The sequence below is a fragment of the Macaca mulatta genome, chromosome X, assembly GCF_049350105.2.
Source record: "Macaca mulatta isolate MMU2019108-1 chromosome X, T2T-MMU8v2.0, whole genome shotgun sequence".
Lineage (NCBI taxonomy): Eukaryota > Metazoa > Chordata > Mammalia > Primates > Cercopithecidae > Macaca > Macaca mulatta.
The window spans coordinates 150,670,099-150,692,086 of NC_133426.1; the positions used below are offsets into that span (position 1 = coordinate 150,670,099).

A 21,988-nucleotide genomic window follows, 5' to 3' on the forward strand; every position below is an offset into this window, starting at 1 on the left:
ATCGTACAAAGACATAGCACCTTGCTTGTTTAGGTAAATATCAAGTACATAAATTGTGGTTTTCAGTAAGAGGGCAGGCTCCTGGCTGGGGAGGAACCCTGATTTACAGCAGGAAAAGAGATTATTATTTATTGAGCACCTCATACACTTCTGACATTATGCTAAGTGTGTTCACACATATTTGTGCATTAAACTCTCACCAAGAACATTCACCGGAAGCCTGACTAACAAGAATCCAGTGATCTTACTATACTGATTAGAATGGTTTGTGCTGATGAAATATACATATTCTCTTTTCATTGATTTATCTAAAATATGATGACAAAAATGACAAGAAGTGGGCCTTACAACTTGTAGCTCATTGTACCACACAAGCACAGACAACATCACCCTTAACTCGTTAAATTCTAGTGATTTAAAATGAGATGTGTATTGGATATGGCAGAAATATGCCTCTGAGAGAATGGACACTATATTGAAAGTCAGGAAGTATAAAGCCTCCATCCAGGTTCTAAGCCTTGCCCTGCTACTCATGTAGTCCAGACAATAGCAAAAATAAAATGTATTTAGTGAATATTTCTTATAGCCAAACACTCTTCTAAGTATACCTATGAAGTTCAATCTTCACAACTATATGATGTAAGTACTATTATCAACTATGTTGTATATATGAGAAAACTTATCCTAGTAGATGGCAACTTAAAAGTTTCACTTCAGGGGGTCTCTTTGTTTGTCAATTTTGAAAGGTGATTGGTTTCTTCCTGCCCCCTGCCTTCTGCCCCAGCCCTTCGGTATTTGAGAATCAAATTATAGAGAGAAGTGCTTTGTTTTATCAATAATTTTTGTGTATAATACACTTAGTCATTTTTACTTGTTAACATTTCTTAATAATATGAATAGAAACAAGTTTCAAAACATCCAGAATATTACCTAACTCTGTACTTCAGCCTATAAACCTACAGAATAGCCATGCAATTCTATACATCTTTAATTTACCGGGAAATTATAATGTTATATGGTGGCTACAGAAGTGTTTTAAGAAATTTAAAATGCTCTACATGGGTAAAGATTAACCAAGTAGAATACTTGCTAAACGGAAGAACTTATTTCTGTTTGCTTTTAATTCATCTTCTTAAAAAGTATGTTTAACTCAAAAAACAATTATTTTTCTCTTCCTATTGCCACTACATCAGACAAAAATTTCTCTACCCTTCTTTACCTGGGCCTTCGTGCTTCTCTGGTTCTTGATAATAATTAATTCAAGTAAAAAGAGGTTGCTTTTGGTGTTATTCATGTTCATTAAAATGGGCAGTGACAGAAAGCACAGAAAGGCAAGGGGGGTATGGGAGTTTAAAAAGGAAGAAACTAATGTTCACACTGCAGCATAGCAGTTATGCAGAAGAGAAGCAAAGAGCAGAATTTGAAGAAGTCAGAGGAAAAACTTGAAGAATAAGTCTACCAGGACAGTCCCTCTTGTCAGTAAGATCCCCTGAGAATTCTCAGCAGCAGCAATGAAAAAGAAGCAGATTTGGCCCTACATAGGGTAAAATATTCAAGAAACTCAAGTTTGACAATAGGGAGCATTACTCCCAGAGGGGAATGTGCACTCATGCTGCCGTAACTTCAGAAAGTTGTTTTTAACACAGACAACTACACTTTCTTTGTAATTCTCAAGCTATAATTAGGCATATGTAGACAAAGCAATTGTGTAGAATGTTCAAAAATAACAATTCATCATGCTTTTTTTTTTTTCCCCACAAAGGAGAAATGTTGCTTTTTTTCTTTTTGATGGGTCTCTCACATTAAGAAACCAAGTTGTCAGGATTTCAGCTTTCTCTGTAGCTTATCAGTATGTTATGAGAGACATGTTGCTAAAAATAACAGGGAAGTAAACATAGGCCCCTGTATTGGAAATAGCACTGGGCCATTCACCATTGATTTTCCTTTCCCAAAGACAGCTATACCAAGACTTAGATATTTCACTTAGAGACTTTACAATTTGAAAGATATCTTGTTGTATTGCTTCTAAAATACATGCAGAAGATTTATCCCAGGGACTAGGTAGCCTCAGTGGATTGATTCAATGCTTAAGACTCAAATTTTAATAAGATGATGCCCATTTTACAGATATCAAAGCTGAGATTCAGGTTACTTAGAAAAATTCACTTTATATATATATATATGAAATATATAAATATATATAAATATATATGAAATATATAAATATATAAAAATATATAATATATAATATATATTCCATATATAATATAGCTAATGTGAAAGTCAGCACATTGTTTGAAACCTAGGTTCAATTCCAAAGTTTATGTTTATGTTTCTTTTAAAACCTAATGTCTATGTTCTTTTTCTACATAAACAGGTTATGTTTTTAAAATTTTATTTTTATTTTGTTTTTCCATTAGTTATTGGTGTACAGGTGGTATCTGGTCACATGAGTAAGCCCTTTAGTGGTGATTTATGAGATTTTGGTGCACCCATCACGTGGACAGTATACCCTACACCATATTTGTAGTAGTTTATCCCTTGCCTCCCTCCCACTCTTCCCCTCAAATCCCCAAAGTCCATTGTATCATTCTTATGCCTTTGTGTCCTCATAGCTTAGCTCCCACATATGAGTGAGAACATATGATGTTTGGTTTTCTATTCCTGAGTTACATCACTTAGAATAATAGTCTCCAGTCTCATCCAGGTCACTGCAAATGATGTTAATTCATTCCTTTTTATGGCTGCATAGGATTCCATCATATGCACACACACGCACACACACACACACACATATACACACACACATATATGTATATATAAACACACACATATATATGTATATATACACACACATATAGTATATATGTATGCGATATATATCTCATATATATGTATATTTTATATATATATATATATATATATATATATATATATATATATATCGCAGTTTATCCACTCGTTGACTGATGAACATTTGGGTTGGTTTCACGATTTTGCAATTGTGAATTGTGCTGCTATAAACATGCATGTGCAAGTATCTTTCTTGAATAATGACATATTTTCCTCTGGGTAGATACCCAGTAGTGGGATCGCTGGATCAAATGGTAGTTCTACTTTTAGTTCTTTAAGGAACCTCCACACTGTTTTCCATAGTAGCTGTACTAGTGTACATTCCCACCAGCAGTGTAGAAGTGCTCCCTGATCACCGCATCCATGCCAACCTCTACCGTTTTTTGACTTTTTGATTATGGCCATTCTTGCAGGAGTAAGGTGGATTATATAGAAAAAGATAAACATGTCCCAAATAGAGCAATAAAAATAACTAAAGGAATGGATAATGGGTTTCATGAGAAATACTTAAAGAACTGTATGGTTTTCTTCACTATGAAAAATTAATATAAAATGTAACCTACACATCTTCATATTACGAGTAACTAAAAAAGAGAATGTTGTTTCAAGTGCAATAAAAAAAAAGAAACACTTTAAAACATCAGAAATGTGTATCTGCTTTTTAAGTGCAGAAATCCTAGAGAAAGGAACCAGTTGAAGTGTCTGTTTCTGAAACACTTGAAGCAAAACATGAACAGACTCCCCTTTAACCTGCCCAAAGAGACACAGCTGGAGAAGATGCTTTCTTTATGACATTTTCCATGTTATTATCCTGTGATTCTATTACCTAATACTTTACAAATCAAAAGTCCATAGTGCTTTATGGTCACTCCATTTTTGCCTATCTGTACAGTCAGGACTATGCAGAATTAAAAGATCTTGCCTGTTCCATGAAGTTAATCTTAATACAGTATAATGAGATGAGACATGTTGATCCTTTTTTTAATTTAACAGGTCTAGTAATGAAATGTCCTCAAGCAGCATTAGTGAAACTATTTTTCTCCTAAATGACATGTAGTTAAGGAAGATCCTATTTAGATACACTCATTTATATAAACCTTTTTTCTCTTATGCCTCACAACTTCAATTCATCAGAGATGAATGGCATAATGGCTTAGTGAATAAAGATTTCCTTCAAGCCATAGGTCACAATGTGTGAAAGAAATAAAAACATGTTATTACCCACAAATATCCTCTTCTTCAATAACACCATTTTAATAGTATTTTCCCCTAGTCAACTCATCAGGTTGCATTATTAGTTTGCAGCTGAATGTATTTCTCTCCTTATTCAGTTGAGATGATTTATTTGCTTTTCAAAGTTCAGAGCTTACTCTTCCAATTAGACTGCTCATCTGCTCTAAGTTTCCTCTTTTCTATAAAGCCTGCAAAACGAACACTTTTACAACCCTAGGAGTCAACTCTTGTGTGAAGGCTAAATATATCCTCTATAAAATAATGAAATAATATATCACTGCAAACCCTAATGGAAAGCAAATACATGTTATGTTGCGGCCTCATGCATGGGTGGGACTGCTTGGGAAGAGGATAAGTGAGAAGTTAAAGAGACCTAGAAACATGCTTTGAAGAAATTCAGTATTAATGCTTTATGAAAATAATGCTGCATAAAATAAGGAGTTGGCTCTAACACTGAAGAAGAGGAATAAGAGCATTCTTTGTGAAAAATATTTATCCCGGAAAACAAGATAACATTTTGTCACAATCTAGCACATTATCATCATCATTATTATTATTATTATTATTGGTTTTTTTGAGACAGAGTCTCACTCTGTCACCAGGCTGGAGTGCAGTGGCACAATCTTGGCTCACTGCAACCTCCATCTCCCGGGCTCAAGCACTTCTCCTGCCTCAGCCTCCTGAGTACCTGGGATTACAGGCGCCCGCCACCACGCCCAGCTAATTTTTGTATTTTTAGTACAGACAGGGTTTCACCATGTTAGCCAAGCTGATCCCGAACTCCTGACCTCAGGTAATCCACCCCGCTCTGCCTCCCAAATTGTTGGGATTACAGGCGTGAGCCACCGTGCCCAGAAAATCTAGCACCTTTTTACTATTAATCATAAAATAAATCCATGAATACATACAGTACTACTAAGACATTCTAAGCTTTCTGTGTGCCTTAGAAAATTACAACCTCTAAGCTTTTTCATTGTCCTGAATTTTGTGTTAATTACTCCCTCACTTTTCTTCTGTATCTTTCCCAGATATGTATGCACTTTTGAAATATCTATTATTTAGTTTTGTTTTTTTACTTTTATAGAAATGAAATGATAATGAACCTATTACTGTGTGACTTAATTTTCCTCAATATCATTTTTCAAATACACTCATGTTAATACATGAAGATGCAGTTCATTGTTTGCTGTTGTTATCTGTTATTCCATCATACAAATGTAACACATACTTATCCATTCTAAGATTAGCAGACATCTAGCTTGTTTCTAGTTTGAGGTGCCTATGCACAAGTTGTTTGACTATTCTCTCTATATATCTGAGATTATTTGTGTAGGAGTTTCTTTAGGGGCACATATGTGTGTGTGTGTGTGTAAAATTGAAAGCAAAAGGGTTTGCTCATATTCTTCTTTAACAGATCATATGAAAGAGTTTTTCAATGTTGTTGTAACAATTTATATTCTCACCAGCCATGTGAGTATTAGGATGCTCCATATTTGCTTCTTTCAGTTACTGGGGCATTAAACCTCTTCATATATTCTGGAGACATTTCTTTTGTCAGTTTTGTGTCGCACATACTTTCTCAAATTCATGGTTTATCTTTCCATTCCTTTTATTGTGTCTCTTGATGAATAGAAATTCTTAAGTGTAACTAAATTTACCAAAATATTGAGCTGCTTATATCATATTTAAGAGATTTTCTCACTAACCTACAGCAAGTGTCAGCAAACTATAGCCCACTGTCAAATTCTGGAATGTTGTAAGTTTATGGTCTACTAAGATTGTCTTTTTAAATACATATGTGTGTGTGTGTGTGTGTGTGTGTGTGTGTATATAATATACATATATAAATTTACAAATAAATACAAATATGCAACATAGATTGTATATAAAGTACAAGCCTAAAATATTCACTTTCAGGTCCTTTTCAGAAAATGTTTGCTGACCCCTGCCTTAGGGCCGTAACAACAATCTTCTATACCAACACTGTCCTATAACTTTCTCTGGTGATGAAATTGTTCTACAATCCATGCTATCCAATATGTTAGCCAATGGTCATATGTGTCTATTGAATACTTGTACTTAATGTATTGAAAAAGTGTAATTTTAGTTTTATTTAATTAATTCAAATTTTAATTGCTACATGTAGTTAGTGGTTATTGTATTGAACAGTGCAGTCCTATGTTTTTCCAGAAGACTTGATGTTTTTGCCTTTGCAAATTAAACCTCTAATCCAGCCAGAATAGATTTTTGTACGTGATATCACAGGTGAATTTCATTCTCTCATTAATTTTCCCAATCATTTTCTTATCATTGTTCAAATACAGTAATATACATGTAGCACACTAGGGTAGATGTGTGTGATAGCTGGAGGCTAGAGGCCGGTGGCAGCGTCAGAAAATCATTATCACCGTGATTTTTTAAAAAAAATTATCACTTACATAGTACTTACGATGTGCTAATTTTACTTCCAAGCACTCTACAAAAATTACAGATGCTTTTCAACTTATGATGGGGGCATGTCCTGATAAACTCATTATATATAAAAAATATGAGAAGAAAATGTATTTAATTCTGTGCAGAAGATGGTCCCCAAATTACCATGGTTCAAATTACAATTTTTGACTGTGATTACATGAAAGTGATATGCGTTCAATAGAAAACATAGCCCCATTGTAAGTAAGTTATAGTCCTCCTTGATTTACGATGGGGTTACCTGCAGATGAGCCTATCACAAATTAAAACATCGTAAGTATTCAGTTTATCATTGATGGGCATTTAAGTTGATTCCATGACCTTGCTATTGTGAATAGTGCTGCAATGAACATAGGCATGCATGTATCTTTATAATAGAATGATTTATATTCCTTTGGGTATATACCCAGTAATGGGATTGCTGGGTCAAATGGTATTTCTGCCTCTAGGTCTTTGATGAATTGCCACATTATCTTCCACAACGGTTGAACTAATGTATACTCCCACCAACAGTATAAAAGCGCTCCTTTTTCTCTGCAACCTTGCCAGCATCTGTTGCTTTTTGACTTTTAATAATAGCGCTCCTGACTGGCATGAGATGGTATCTCACTGTGGTTTTGATTTGTATTTCTCTAATCATCAGTGATGTTGAGGTTTTTTTCATGTGTTCTTTGGCCACATGTGTGTCTTCTTAGAGAAAATGTGGTACATATACACCACAAAATACTATGCAGTCATAAAAAGGCATGCGATCATTTCCTTTGCAAGGACATGGATGCAACTGGAAGCCATTTTCTTCAGCAAACTAATGCAGGAACGGAAAAACAAACACCACACGTTCTCTCTTATAATGGAAGCTGAATGATGAAAACACATGGACACATGGGAGGCGGAGAAACACACACTGGCGGGGGGCTGTCTGTTGGGGTAGAAGGGGTGGGGGAGTGAGAGCATCAGGAAGAATTAACTAATGGATGACAGGTTTAATACCTAGGTGATGGGATGATCTGTGCAGCAAAATACCATGGCACATGTTCACCTACGTAACAAGCCTGCACATCTTGCGCATGTACCCATGAACTTAAAATAAAGTTGAAGAAAAAAAGGATTTGAATAGAAGCCAAAAAAAAAAAAAATTTAATAAGTAAAATCATCATAAGATGAACCACCAAAAGTCAGCAATTGGATGTAAATTACATCTCATACTAGCACTATTATTAGCCATACTTTTCACATGGGGAAACTAAGACACAAAGAGTATATCTAAGAACCCATAGACAGTAAGTTCCAGAAGCAGGATTTGGACCCAGGCAGTTTGGCACCAAAGTTCACTCTCTTAAATCACTACCCTAATGACTGCCCTTCCAATATATTCATTTAATTTATTTAAATTTTTCTTTATTGTCTAATTGCACTGGTTTAGGCCTCTAGTAACTATATTAATGAGACTCCTTCTTGTCTTATGCCAGATTTTAAACTGAATGTTATTACAGTATGACATTTGTTTTATTTTCATCAATATGCTTTATCAAGTAAAGGAGTTCTCTTCTATTTTCTGTTTACTAAAATTTTCATCATGAACTATGAAATTCATGAAGTTGAAATTGAAATTTTTAAGCAAAAGCTTTTTCTGCATCTGTTGAAATTATCATATGGTGCTTCAACTTTAATACTTAATTGATGAATTACATGAATCATTTTACATGAATCATTTTTCTAATATGAATGCAATCTTGCATTCTTGGAATAAATATAATCTTACCATGATGCTACATGCACATAAATATTAATATATGTGATATATATGCAAATATAGGTGGGGAGGAAAGAACTGAGAAAGGGAGGGGCACAGGGGGAATATGAGTGGAGTTGTTTGCAATTTTTAAAGATTTTAGCATTCATGTTTATGACAAATACTAGCATAAAAACTATCTCCTGTTATAATGTCCTTGTCTGGTTTTGTTATCAACATTATATGAGCCTAAATAAATCAGCTGAAGCGTACTATTTTTTATTCTCTGAAAGTGTGTATGATTAAAAGTATTTGTTCATTGAGGGATTTTTATTCCATTTTATTTATTTCTTATCTTTTATTTTAGATGCAGGAGTACACGTGAAAGTTTGTTACATAGGCGAACTCATGTCATGGGGGTTTGTTGTACAGATTATTTCATTACCCAGATATTTAGGCCAGTACCCAATAGTTATCTTTTCTGTTCCTCTCCCTCCTCCCACCCTCCACCCAAAGTAGACCCCAGTGTCTGCTGTTCCCTTCTTTGTTTTCCTGAGTTCTCATCATTTAGCTCTCGCTTATAAGTGAGAACATGCAGTATTGGATTTCTGTTCCTGTATTCGTTTGCTAAGGATAACAGTCTCTAGCTCCATCCCTGTTCCCACAAAAGACATGATCTCATTGTGTTTTATGGCTGCTTAGTATTCCATGGTGTATATGTAGCATATATACTGGGTATATACCCAGAGGTATATACCCAGTAATGGGATTGCTGGGTTGAGTAGCAGTTCTGTTTTTAGCCTTTTGAAGAATTGTCACACTGATTTCTACAATAGTCCAACTAATTTACACTCCCACCAATAGTATATAAGTGTTCCCTATTATCCATAAACCTCACCAGTATCTGTTATTTTTGACTTTTGAATACTAGCCATTCTGACCTGTGTGAGATGTTATCTCATGGTGGTTTTGATTTGCATTTCTCTAATGATGAGTGATATTGAGATATTTTTCATATGCTTTTTGGCCACATGTAAGTCTTCTTTTGAAAAGTGTCTGTTCATGCCCTTTGCCCACTTTTTTATTGACCTTTGAGTGCATTTATCACATATAAATTAACCTCAAAATTGTTTTTAAGAAACTCTAAACAGTCATACAGAATCAAAAATTGTGTACTTCAGTATTGTAGTCTTGAATCTGTAGATTGCTTTGGGAGGTATGGCCATTTTAATGATATGACTCTATCCATGAGCATGGGATACTTCAGGTTCTGTTTCTTATCTTTACAATTACGGTGCAATCATCATTTATTTGAAATCTGTCATTTAAATGAAAGAATATGTAGTACTACAATGGTTGAAGACACATGAGCTGATACCGTGTATGCTGGGAGACACCCATATAGCAGGGGGTTCTCTGAATTACTTTCTAGCAGGGGGTTCTCTGAATTACTTTCCATGTGGAATAAAATTATTTGTGTTCCTCCCTTAAATTTGCTTGAGTTCCTTATAGATGCTGGATATTAGACCTTTTCAGATGCACAGTTTGCAAAACTTTTCTCCCATTTTTTAAGTTGCCTATTTACTATGTTGATAGTTTATATTGCTGTAAGAAGCATTTAATTAGATGCTATTTGTCAATTTTTGCTTTTGCTGCCATTACTTTTGGTGTCTTTATCATGAAATCTTTGCCCATTCCTATGTTCAGTATGGTATTGCCTAGGTTATCTTCCAGGGTTTTTGTAGTTTTGGATTTTACACAAGTCTTTAATTTATCTTGAGTTGATTTTTGTATATAATGTAATGAAGGGGTCCAACTTCTGCGTAAGACTAGCCAGTTATCCCAACACCATTTATTGAACAGGGAGTCTTTTTCCCATTGTTTGTTTTTATCAGCTTTGTAGACGATCAGATGGTCATAGGTGTGCGGCATTATTTCTGGGCTCTTGATTCTGTTCCATTGGTCTATGTGCCTGTTTTTGTACCAGTAACATGCTGTTTTGGTTACTGTAGCCTTGTGGTATAGTTTGAAGTCAGGTAATGTGATGCCTCCAGCTTTGGTCTTTTGCTTAGGATTGCCTGGGCTATTTGGGGTCTTTTTTGATTCCATATGAATTTCACAACATTTTTTTCCAGTTCTGTGAAGAATGTCATTGGTAGTTTCATAGGAATAACACTGAATTTGTAGATTGTTTGGGGAGGTACGGCCATTTTAATGCTATGACTCTCTCTATCCATGAGCATGGGATGTTTTTCCACTTGTTTGTTCCATCTCTGATTTCTTTGAGCAGTGTTTTGTAAATCTTATTGTAGAGATCTTTTACCTCCCTGGTTAGCTCATTCAGCTGATAAAAAATTTCAGCAGTTTCAGGATACAAAATCAATGTACAACAATCACTAGCATTCCTATACAAAAACAGCCAAGCTGAGGTCCAAATCAGGAAAGCAATCCCACTCACGACTGACATAAATAGAATAAAATACCTAGGAATACAGCTAACCAGAGATGTGATTAATTTTTGAAAATAAATTATCCTAAGGTTTTGTTTGCATAAAAAGAATAATGAATTCACTCTTACTACTTAAGAGATATTTTCTAAATACGTGATAATTGGTGATTTCCTGGCTCCCATCATTGCAGTTGCCATCTTAACTCTAATTGTTAGCCTTTTTAGATGACCTATAAGATTTACCTGGCTGATTTTAATATTAGTTCTTAGTTTTAGTGTTTTTCAAGATTATCTATATTGTGCTTAGATTTGGACTTAATCTTATTCATCCTGTTTTGGATTTGTTGGGGATTCCTAGTTTGAAGATTTATTTCTTTTGCAATTGTGTAAACCATTTAGCTATTAACTCATTGAAAATTTCTCATTCTCCATTTTTTTTCTATTCCATCCCTCTAGTATTTTGATCAGATGCCTTTTAATCATTTTCAGTCTGTCATGCATTATTTTTGACATTTATTCATACTTTCCATCTCTTAGTTTCTGTGTGCTAAATTCTGAGTAATTTCAGATATACCACAAAGTTTACCAATTCTCTTCATTTATGTTCAACATGCTGTTTAATCAACATTAAGCTTTATTTTTAACCTGACACCAAGTTTGAATTTAAGTGACTTATTTTTAATTTCTAGAAAGATATATTTTATGCTTTGTCAAATTTTCCTAGTTAAATATGATGATTTCTTATTTCTTACTCATGCTTAAATACCTTATTTTATTTCTCTAGACATGTTAAATATACTCACTCATTTTATATTATTCTGATAATTCCAGTGTTCATAGTCTTTGCTAGTTTGTTGAATTTGACAATTGTGATGTTTCTGTTGTCATTGTCTCAAAGATTTTAGTTTGCTTGTTTGTCTGTATTTTGTATGACTTTGATTATTAACTCAACATTAAGTATGAAAATATACCCATGAAACAATGACTTAAGAACCAAATTAGAGGAATTCACTTCTTTGATAGGTCAAATTACATAAAATATATGATTGCTTTGACAGATATAAAGAGGTATTTTTTAACATTTATCAACCATTCTAGATTTCTTACTTTTAACGAAGTAGTAGGAAAGAATAAAAAAAATTTCTAAATAATGAAATATTGTGCATCTGCAACAAAATATCAGACAGGTAATGATAGAGTGGTGATGTATGCCTTTAAAGCTCCATTGTTTAAAAAAGCATGTGTTTCACAGGTGTAGGAAAACAGGCTTTCCAGGATGTTGAGAAGCTAGAAAGAAGTACTTCTTAAGTACTTTTGGGTACAAGCTCCATTTTTCTTCCTAGGTAGGGATGTGACCTCACTGATACTGCATTTTGGCCATCACCAGGGAAAACATACTGTTTGCAAACATCTGCTTAATTGGAAATACTAAGCAAAGAGGCTCTATACATTTTTCTTGAGTAGTTATGTGAGCCATGAATATATGAAACTATGGAACAATTCAAAATCAGGCTTTTTTTCAAGCTGGTAAGACTCTACCTGTTTCAGACAGTATCATCAACAGCTGGGTAACACTCAGTGGAAGACTGGGAACCAAGAGATATTGTACTGTGATAATTTGTGGCTTTTAGGTTTCTGTGTCTTTAGCTCCATTAGTCTGGAAGTTACAGTGAAGTGTGAATGTAGGTGTTAGACTTTTCCAATCAATCAATGATACATCTGAAATCATACAATAGGACACTAATACCAGGTGCTGATTGGTATCAGCTGAGTCAAAAACAGTACTATGATCAAACAGTTTGGAAAATAATATGTATTAAGCACATCATCTTCTTGGAAATTTAGAATTACAATGGATAAGTAGAAGTTCTGTGATTTCTAACAATAAAGCAAATTACTTCGTTTAGAGCAGGGGTTAGCAAATTCTTTTTTTTTTTTTTTTTTTTTAATGTATAAGGGCCAGATAGTAAATATTTTAAACTTTGTAGCCCATACATCTCTGTCACATCGAATCAATTCTGCATTTGTTGTGGGAAGCAACCATAGATAATACTTCAACAGTTATAGTGGTGTTTCAATAAAACTTTATTTACAAAGACAGGCAGAGGGCTGTATATGGCCCATGTACCACATACAAGAGTACTTTCTACACTAATTTGATCACAGGTATTTTTTTCACCCAAATCCCCATTAATAACCAAATATTTTTAAATAAAAAGAAACTAAAATGATGGATAAATCTTACTAGATAAGAAAAGATAATTAGTTTTAAATGTGATTTTCTATTTTTGGCTTTATATAAGTCTAACAGAAGATTTATTACATATTATGCAAAAATATCAAGATAGTAGAATAGCAAAATAAAATTTCAAACTGTTGCTTTCCATTTGTTTACACATGGACTTTAACAATATCCCATCTTGTGATTATCCTAATGTTATGGAAAATCGGTTGAAAGGCATGGTATCCAGATCTGGGGATAATCAAACAGAAAATATTAAAACTACAATTACAAATTAAACAGATATTGTAAACTTTATGTATTTTGTAATCTTTTCTGTGTTAAACACTTTTTAACTTTTGTCAAAATTTCCAAGTCAAATATGGTAGTTTAATATTTTTTACTCATACTTCAATACCCTATTTTATTTCTGTAAATATGTTAAATATTCTCACTCATTTCTGTGAGTAGATTCTCAAAAAATGTTTGTTTCCATAAGTGAGATTTTTCTTTTTTAATTCTGTGATGAAATAAAGCAGGAAATGGTCAACTATTCTAACTTATGGCACATAGGCTATAAGCAGTTCTCTGCCTGTGTTTTTAAATAAAGTTTTATGGAAACACAGTTATGCCTATTTGTTGAAGTATTTTCTATGGATGCTTCTCACAACAAATGCAGAATTGATTGGATGCATCAGAGAACTACAGGCTGCAAAGTCTAGAATATTTACTATCAGGCTGTGAAAGGAAAATAAATCTCTGGACTCCCAAATCACTAAGCCAAATGGAAAAGTCAAGCTGGGAAATGCTTAGGGCAAACCTGCTTCCCATTCTATTCCAAAAAAAAAAAGAAAACACCTACTAAGATAAAAAAGCTACATATCTCCCTTACTACTTGACCACAAGGAAATATTGTTTCACTAAGCCAGACTAAAGCGAAAATGACTATTCCTGGAAATTGCCTATTCAGTGAAAGGCTAATCAGAAACTCAAAAGGATGCAACCATTTGTCTCTTATCTATCTATGACCTGGAAGCCCCCTCCCTGCTTTGAGTTGTTCCGCCTTTCTGACTGAACCAATGAAAATCTTACATGTATTTAGTGATGTTTCCTGTCTCCCTAAAATGTGTAAAATGAAACTGTGTTTCAGCCACCTTGGCTACTTTATGTAAGGACATCCTGAGGCTGTGTCACAGGCGTGAGTGTGTCCTTAACCTTGGCAAAATAAACTTTCTTAATTGCCTGAGAACTGTCTCAGATATATAGGGTTCACAGGACCTTTGTAGAAAAATAATAAATTGACATAACATGGGTCCAAGAACTGAAAAGCCAACTCTGTAACTGCCACAAGGAGGTATTTAACTAATATTTGATAAATGTTGACAACATGACTACCAAACCACATATGTGGCATCCTGTAGCCCATACCTCATAATTACCTTTTTGTCATTTGTTAGGAATAATGCTCAAAATCTTAAGGAAATTGAACACTCAAACAAAGGATTCTCAGCAAAGCAATTTTACTTTTGTGCAGAGAGGTGGCTCCTTGGCCAGTCGCCATGAGAGCACACCTGAACAAAGGGTCACGAGAGCCTTTATTCCTGACGCAAGTCCTGCTCCTGTACCCTTTCCCCATTGGCTGGAGTCGGGTCGTACAATCTAAACTAATCCCAGTTGGCTAAACATTTGATTTTTTTAAATAAGGTGGGCATGTGAAAGAAAGCAGAGAGGAAAGGGGAAGGGGTGTCTGTAATGAGCTAGAAAGTTATAGTCCTCTTTCCAAATAATGAAAGGAATGTGAGCTGATACTGATAACGCCTGGTACTGTGGCATGCCTGGGCATATAACAAAAGCAAAAAGAAAAAAAAAGGAGAAAAAGGGGAAAAGGTTGGGGGTTACTATGAATTAAAGAATAAAAGATTGATCGGGTTATTTAAAGAGAAATCTCATCATATCCCATATCATTGTATTTCACACTTTAGTATTATTGAGCAATCTATCAATGAATCCTAAAGAAGGTACTATGAATGAATTATGAATATTTTCTCTTTCTACTGTCTAAATGTAATAAAAGTGTTTTCATTCTTTTGCTTGATTGGTATATCCTAACTGTATGATTTGCCCTTCATTTCTTAATATTATCTCAAAAGGTGGCATTCCTGAATACATTAAGGAAAATATTTATATGGAAGAGAATAAGGTTCACCTTTGGTTTAATCCCTGTGTGGATGCAAACTAATCACTTTACTTCTCCAACCGTCTGTTTAATCATTGGTAAAATAGAATAATTAAACATTTTTCACAAGGTTATTATGATAATTACATGATATCATTTATGTGGAAATCTGAGTAAAGTTCCTAGCTCTTAGCAGGCATCTGAGAAAGGATAGTTGCATCTGAAGGAGAAATGACTCCCTATTTTATTAATTTTATTCATCATCACTTATTTGTAGTCTAAATGTGTTTGGAAAGCAGATTTCATCCTTTAGAAGGCTCACTTAAGAGAATCAACAGAAAAATAAAAATACATATTATTCACATTTCAAAACAAGATATGGTAAGAATTCACCACATGGTTTGGAAGTAGTTTCTACCACACAGTAGTGTGGTAATAGAGTTCTAAATAGTGTACTAATTGCAAGATATCATTATTCACTCTCATGACAATTTCAGAGCAACAGCTTGGTAAAGGCCATAGTTGCATTACAAATAGTTCTAAGACTTTGCTCATTTTAAAAGTATTCAATCAGGAAAACATTCCTTTCCACTAATGATTTCCAATCATAAACCTCTCCTAGCAGGCTGTAATGCATTTCTCATTATGTTGCTCTATCCCACCTGGCCTGCTGCTTAGCCACCCCTCACGATTTTACTTCAGATTAGAAATATACTACCTCTATTGTACTGACTTTCAAATAGCAGAAAAGAACCCTAATTCGGCTCTACACAGAATGCCAAATCACTACATAATAATTTATCAAAAGACTATGTGATACCAAAATATTAACTTGAATCAAACTTATGCTGTCATAATGTTTGTATGGGTCTATTCAAAGTCTTACTCAATTTTTTAAAAAGACAGAAACTCTGAACTACATCACGAGATGATTTTTGGCAATCACTGTATAATATAAGCAAAGCTATTTGAGTATGTCCATCGTGGAATCTGGTTTGCTGCCTATACACCTCTATACATAGCAGTTTCAACTGGGGAATCTGCCTTATTCTTTAAATGGCCCCAGATGACATAATCTAATTCTAAACTCCAATTTTCATTAGTGCACCATAGTCTCAAGCATTAACACCTACCTCATTTAATCCCATCCATGTATACTTTTCTAGTCTGACTTTAATAATACCAACTTTAAGATTTTCTTTTTTGCAGTATTATAAATATCATGCCTGGGAGAAGTATATTCTAGGATTTCAGTCAGCAAGCTAGAGGACAAGTTGGCAGAACAATTAGCTATTTCTCCAGCAACTCACAGACATCCAAGCTTTTAGCTTTTGTTTTACTGTTTTGTGTACCTGAATCACCCTTCTTTTCCTTTTTCCCTGAAAAACTGTTTCTTTTTTTCACTTAAGCCACCTCTGTCTTTCCCACAGCAATTGCCTGTGTAAGTTGTTGTATTTTATTCTTCACTAGACCAAAAATTATTCTAAGGTAGAGATCTATCGTTTATTTTTTTTCTTCTACACTTTGCACATTAGGAATGGGGGAGCTGAGGTGCTACACAAGGATTTGCTTAAATTAGAAGAATATATTGTGAATCATAAAGTAAATATTCATACCTCATTAGAATCCCAAGACCTAATACCTTTCACTTTCCTTCCAAGATATCTACAACTGGCCTTTATCCTCCACTTTGGCATGTATTTACTAGCATTGCGCACTTCTATGATCTTTTGTCACCTGTTTCCTAATTCTAGGTTCCATGTTCCCCAAGTCATATTTACATAACTGTTCACTCCACCATTCCCTTGGGAATTATATAGATCTGGTGGTTTTTGAGTCATATCTGAGTTCAAAACTCAGTTCTAATCCTCAAAAATCATGTGATCATAGGCAACCCACTAACTAGCTCATTTTCTTCACTGACCCTAAAAATATGTATCTGTGCACACCTGTTTAACACCACAGTTATCACTTCCTCAAACACATAGGTATGTTTCAGTCTCCCACAGCTAGGATCATGTCTGATACAGGTGTGCTCTGAGGGATGAATTCATTCATTCCTTTCTTCATTCTCTCATCCATTCATTGTATTGTGTTTGAGAATACTTTTATTTTACTTCAATTATAGCATCTTGAAGTGAGCCAGTCCTGGGATTAGTTTCTGGCTTTGTCACTTATTACCTGTGCCTTTTCATATTTAGTTCTTACTTTTTAACATGTCCAACTTTCCCACTTGATTATAGACTCCTTAAGAGCAAGGAATGTATATTATTTATCTTTATGTTGTTTTCCTTCGTTGGTTGTCACGATGTTTCAAAATTTGAGTTTGTTAGTTTTTTGAGATATTTATTTATTTATCTTTTAAGAGCAGATTTTTCTAAGGAAAATTCAGGCATGAGGATGAATGATCCGTAGTGAAAAGATTTTACTTTGTAAAATCAGATAGGGATTGGGAAAATCCCACCTCTAGCCTCCACCTACCTGGGGGACTTTAAATTAGATTCTTAAATATTCTGAGCCTCAGATTCCAAATGGCAAACTATAGGGTGACAAATTAATGCTGGTTTATCCCAAAATTTTCTGGGATAGCTGTGAAAAGCCTCACATCCGAGGAAATGCCTGAGTTCCAGGAAATCCAGGATGGTTTGTCACCCCTAGTACACTAAGAGTACTAGATCATGGAGTTAGTTTATTAATATTATTATTATTGAGACAGGGTCTAGTTCTGTCACCCAGGCTGGAGTGCAGTGATGTGATCTTGGCTCACTGCAACCTCTGCCCCCTGGACTCAAGTGATTCTCCAGCCTCAGCCTCCCATGTAGCTGGGACTACAGGTGCGAGCCAACAAAACCTGGTGAATTTTTGTATTTTTTGCAGAGTTAGGTTTCTACATGTTGCCCAGGCTAGTCTAGAACTCCTGAGCTCAAAGTGATCCGCCCGCCTCAGCCTCCCAAAGTGCTGGGATTACAGACGTGAGCCACTGCACCTGGTCAAGTTAGTATATTATTAAGAAATGTTTTCAAAGTGTCCAGCACAGTGCCTAGCATGTGGTATATCCCTACCCTAGACTATTTATTTGAGCTCCAAACATACAAATTAACCTCTACTGTTGATCTTTACTCCTAGATATCTTAAAAACTCCTCAAACTCAGAAGTGGACACCAAACTACATTACACATTGTATCTATCCAAGTCCCAATAGTTACAGATGACTCCTTGGAAAGGGATAAATAGAAAGACTATTTACAAATATTGTGGTCAGTTTTATAGAAACCAACAAGGGATCTTGAACCACCCTAGCACAATAACAGTGAGAAGATGTGTCATAGGAATAAACCCACTAATAGACTGTGGACAAGCAAGAAGTGCAAGAGAAATAATACGTCAGTTTCTCTCTCCAACTGCCCAGTGACCTCCGGCAGGAGGTCACTCTCTCATTGGCCAAATACATCGAGATACCAGATAGCAAAGTGGATGAGTCTATACAGTCTATAATGGCAGCGTCCCAGGGCAGAAATAGGTAGGAGAAGAGTAAAGAAAAAAATCAAGAAAGGTAAATGGAAGGTATCTACCATATCTACAAAACCTAGACCTCTTCCAATGTACCCTATCTCAAGAATAAATACTATTAGCCATGAAGTTGCTGAAGCTATGTCCCTGGCACTTACCCTCAACAATTGCTTCTTCATCATTCCCCATACGCAATTCAGGAGAAAGTTCTTAATTTTACTTTCAAAATTACTATAGAATCAGTTCACTTTTCTCCATCTCCACCACCACCATTGCCAAGCTATCCTTACATTTTGCCTTGATGATTCTATGAGCCTCTTAACTCATCTTCCTGTTCCTGCTCTGGACTCCTTCCAATATGTTCTCTGAGGAATGAGGAGTGCTGAGATGTAAGGTGAACAAGATAGGTCTTGAGGTGCATTGTACACAAAGGAGAACCTCAGCACTGATCAGAAAAATTGACTGTTTATTAACTGTAACACACTGTGTGTAACACATTCTGTTATTACCTACACATTAGTGTTATTACTAACACATACTTAAAATAAGTAACAGTCTGTGTAACACATTATGTTATTATTTACACATTCTGTAATTGACTGTTTACTTATTGATCTTTACCATTGTGGTTTAAGGCTCTTGAAGACAATTATCATGTCTTGTTCATCATCATATTCTCAGCACTTAGCCTAGTACCTGACATATGGTAGATGTTCAATAAATATTTATTAAATATTCATATTGTTGGCTCAGCTTTCATGGTTTCTGCAGCAACCAAGCTCACAATTTCTGGGAGAACCACTTGCTGTAGCTTCCCAGTAAAGTCTAAACTTACAGTACCTTGCAGTATTCAGGGTATCTGTCTTTTGGGGGCTAGTCTTATTTCCTAGATATTTTGTATACATTCATTTGTGTATGTGTGAGTGTGTGCACAAGAGAAATAGAGAGTGAGGGAGAGAGGAGGAAGAAAAAAGGAAGTAGCAATAGTAGAAGAGTCACAACAAACATTCACTGAGCATTTATTATGTGCCTGGCTAAGCACTTTGAATACGTTATCTCATATAACCCTCACAATCACCATACATGAGGCTCAGAGACTTGAAATGACTTATCTCTTACCATATGTAACTTACCATATTACACAGTAAATAAAAGAAGGAAGCAGATTTTAAATCTAGTTTTATCTGACTTTAGAGCCTATATTCTTCCCTACGTGACAGGGGCTATCAAACTTTCTCTGTAAATGGCCAAATAGTAAATATTTATGGCTTTGCAGCTTATAAAGTCTCTGTCACAACTACTCAAGTCTGCCATTGTAGCACAAAATCAGTCATAGACAATACATAAATGAATGAGCATGGCTGTGTCCCAATGAAACAATATTTGTAAAATCAGGTAGTGGGCCCACTTTGATCCTTGAATAACAGTGAGCTGACATCTGCTCTATGTCAGGTGTTTCTCAACCTTGGCTACACCAAAAGATCACCTGAGAAGCTTTACAAATGAAAATGTCTATATTATACACCAGAGCAGTTGATCCTGAAAGGCTTTTGAGACAAATATACCTGAGTTTGACCTTGAAAGTTGTTTTACTGTTCTAAACATACTGATAGGGAAACCGAAGTCCAAAGAGGTTAAGTAAATTATTCAAAGCTATCGCTATTATGGAAAACAGGCAATGGGCATCTACCTGTCTGCTTTCACATTTACATTCCATTGCCACATTCTGTTCCAACAGTGCATGGCAGCAGGTCAGTTGTGAAAGGTTTGTTGCCTTGGGTTGGTAAGACTAATCACTAATAAGCCTTTAACCAGTTAGAAGCAACTTGACTCCACATTCATCATTTCCCCCTTATTAGTGGAGGGGAGAAACTTAAAAGGTAGTGGGGAATACTGCTATTAATAAAGATGATTTCATTTCAATAATCCATTTTATCTGTCATGTCAAACATTGCATCACATTATTCTGAGTCAAATTTATTATTCCAAGTTAATAATTTTTTCTTTTCCTTGTTTTTTGAGATGGAGTTTTGCTCTTGTCACCCAGGCTGGAGAGCAGTGGTACAATCTCAGCTCATTGCAACCTCCCCCTCCCCGGTTCAAGCGATTCTCCTGCCTCAGCCTCTGGAGTAGTGGGGATTACAGGCGCTCACCACCATTCCTGGCTTTTTTTTTCTTTTTCTTTTTTAAATTTTTAGTAGAGACAGGGTTTCGCCATGTTGCCCAGGCTGGTCATGAACTCCCGACCTCAGGTGATCTACCCGCCTCGGCCTCTCAAAGTGCTGGGATTACAGATGTCAGCCACTGTGCCCGGCCCAAATAAATTTTTTTTTTTTTAATGTTGAAACTGAATAAAAGTTCTGAATCTCACTCTGAAAGCTCAGAACAAAAATAATAGCTTTCAGTAGCATTACCTATATCATTTCCCTCTTAAATATAAATCATTTATTTTTCACACAAAACCAATGGTAGTAGATGACAAAGTTTATTCTGTTTGACATGAGATTATGCACAAGGACTCTGGATCAGTAAATCTGGAAAGAATGTCACAATCATGGAATATTAGTATAAATTGCCATGAATTTAAAACTGCTATTAAAATGAAACACTTAAGGGTTCTATTTAAAAAGCTGAAGTTTGCTTATCAGATTTAAATTCACAGTATGGAGAACCTGACAGTTTGAGACATTCTAAAATCTACAATATTTGCATGTATAATGTCTAGGTGGACAAAATTGATCTTTTAGAAAACCTTATAAATTCTTATGGTCATTCCCATATTCCTCGAATTCCACTTGAAATTTAATATACAGAAGCTGAAAATTATTTTATAATCTCAGATTACATAAAAAACAGAAAAACAGGCCGGGCACGGTGGCTCACGCCTGTAATCCCAGCACTTTGGGAGGCCGAAGTGGGCAGATCAGGAGGTCAGGAGATCGAGACCATCCTGGCTAACACAGTGAAACCCCATCTGTCTCAAAAAACAAACAGAAAAAAAACAAAAAACAAAGAAACAGAAAAATAAGTCTCATGAATAATAGTGTTTTACAAAAATTAGTATCATAAAAATATAACCAACAATGTTAATTACGTTAACATACAAGTATACTCATTGATTTATTTTTCATTCTTAGTGATCTTTAACTGCTTCTTACCATTAAAGAGAAAAAAATGTTTATTAAGTGGAGTTGTTTTATAGTGATTTGCAAACTGTAATCACTCAATATATATTTACCAAATGGGTTCTTTTGATTTACCAATTGATAATTACACCAAGGCAAATATGGTTTAACGGAGAAAAGCAATATGAAAATAAGACTGCTAATTCACAAAATAATA

At 35.0% G+C, this 21,988-nt stretch overlaps 1 long non-coding RNA gene across 2 annotated transcripts in view; it reads right to left on the reverse strand.

Annotated features, from left to right (window-relative positions):
- Positions 1–21,988, reverse strand: part of LOC144338700 (uncharacterized) — a 320,354-nt gene that overhangs the window by 297,524 nt on the left and 842 nt on the right. The gene's annotated exons all lie outside the window — the stretch shown is intronic.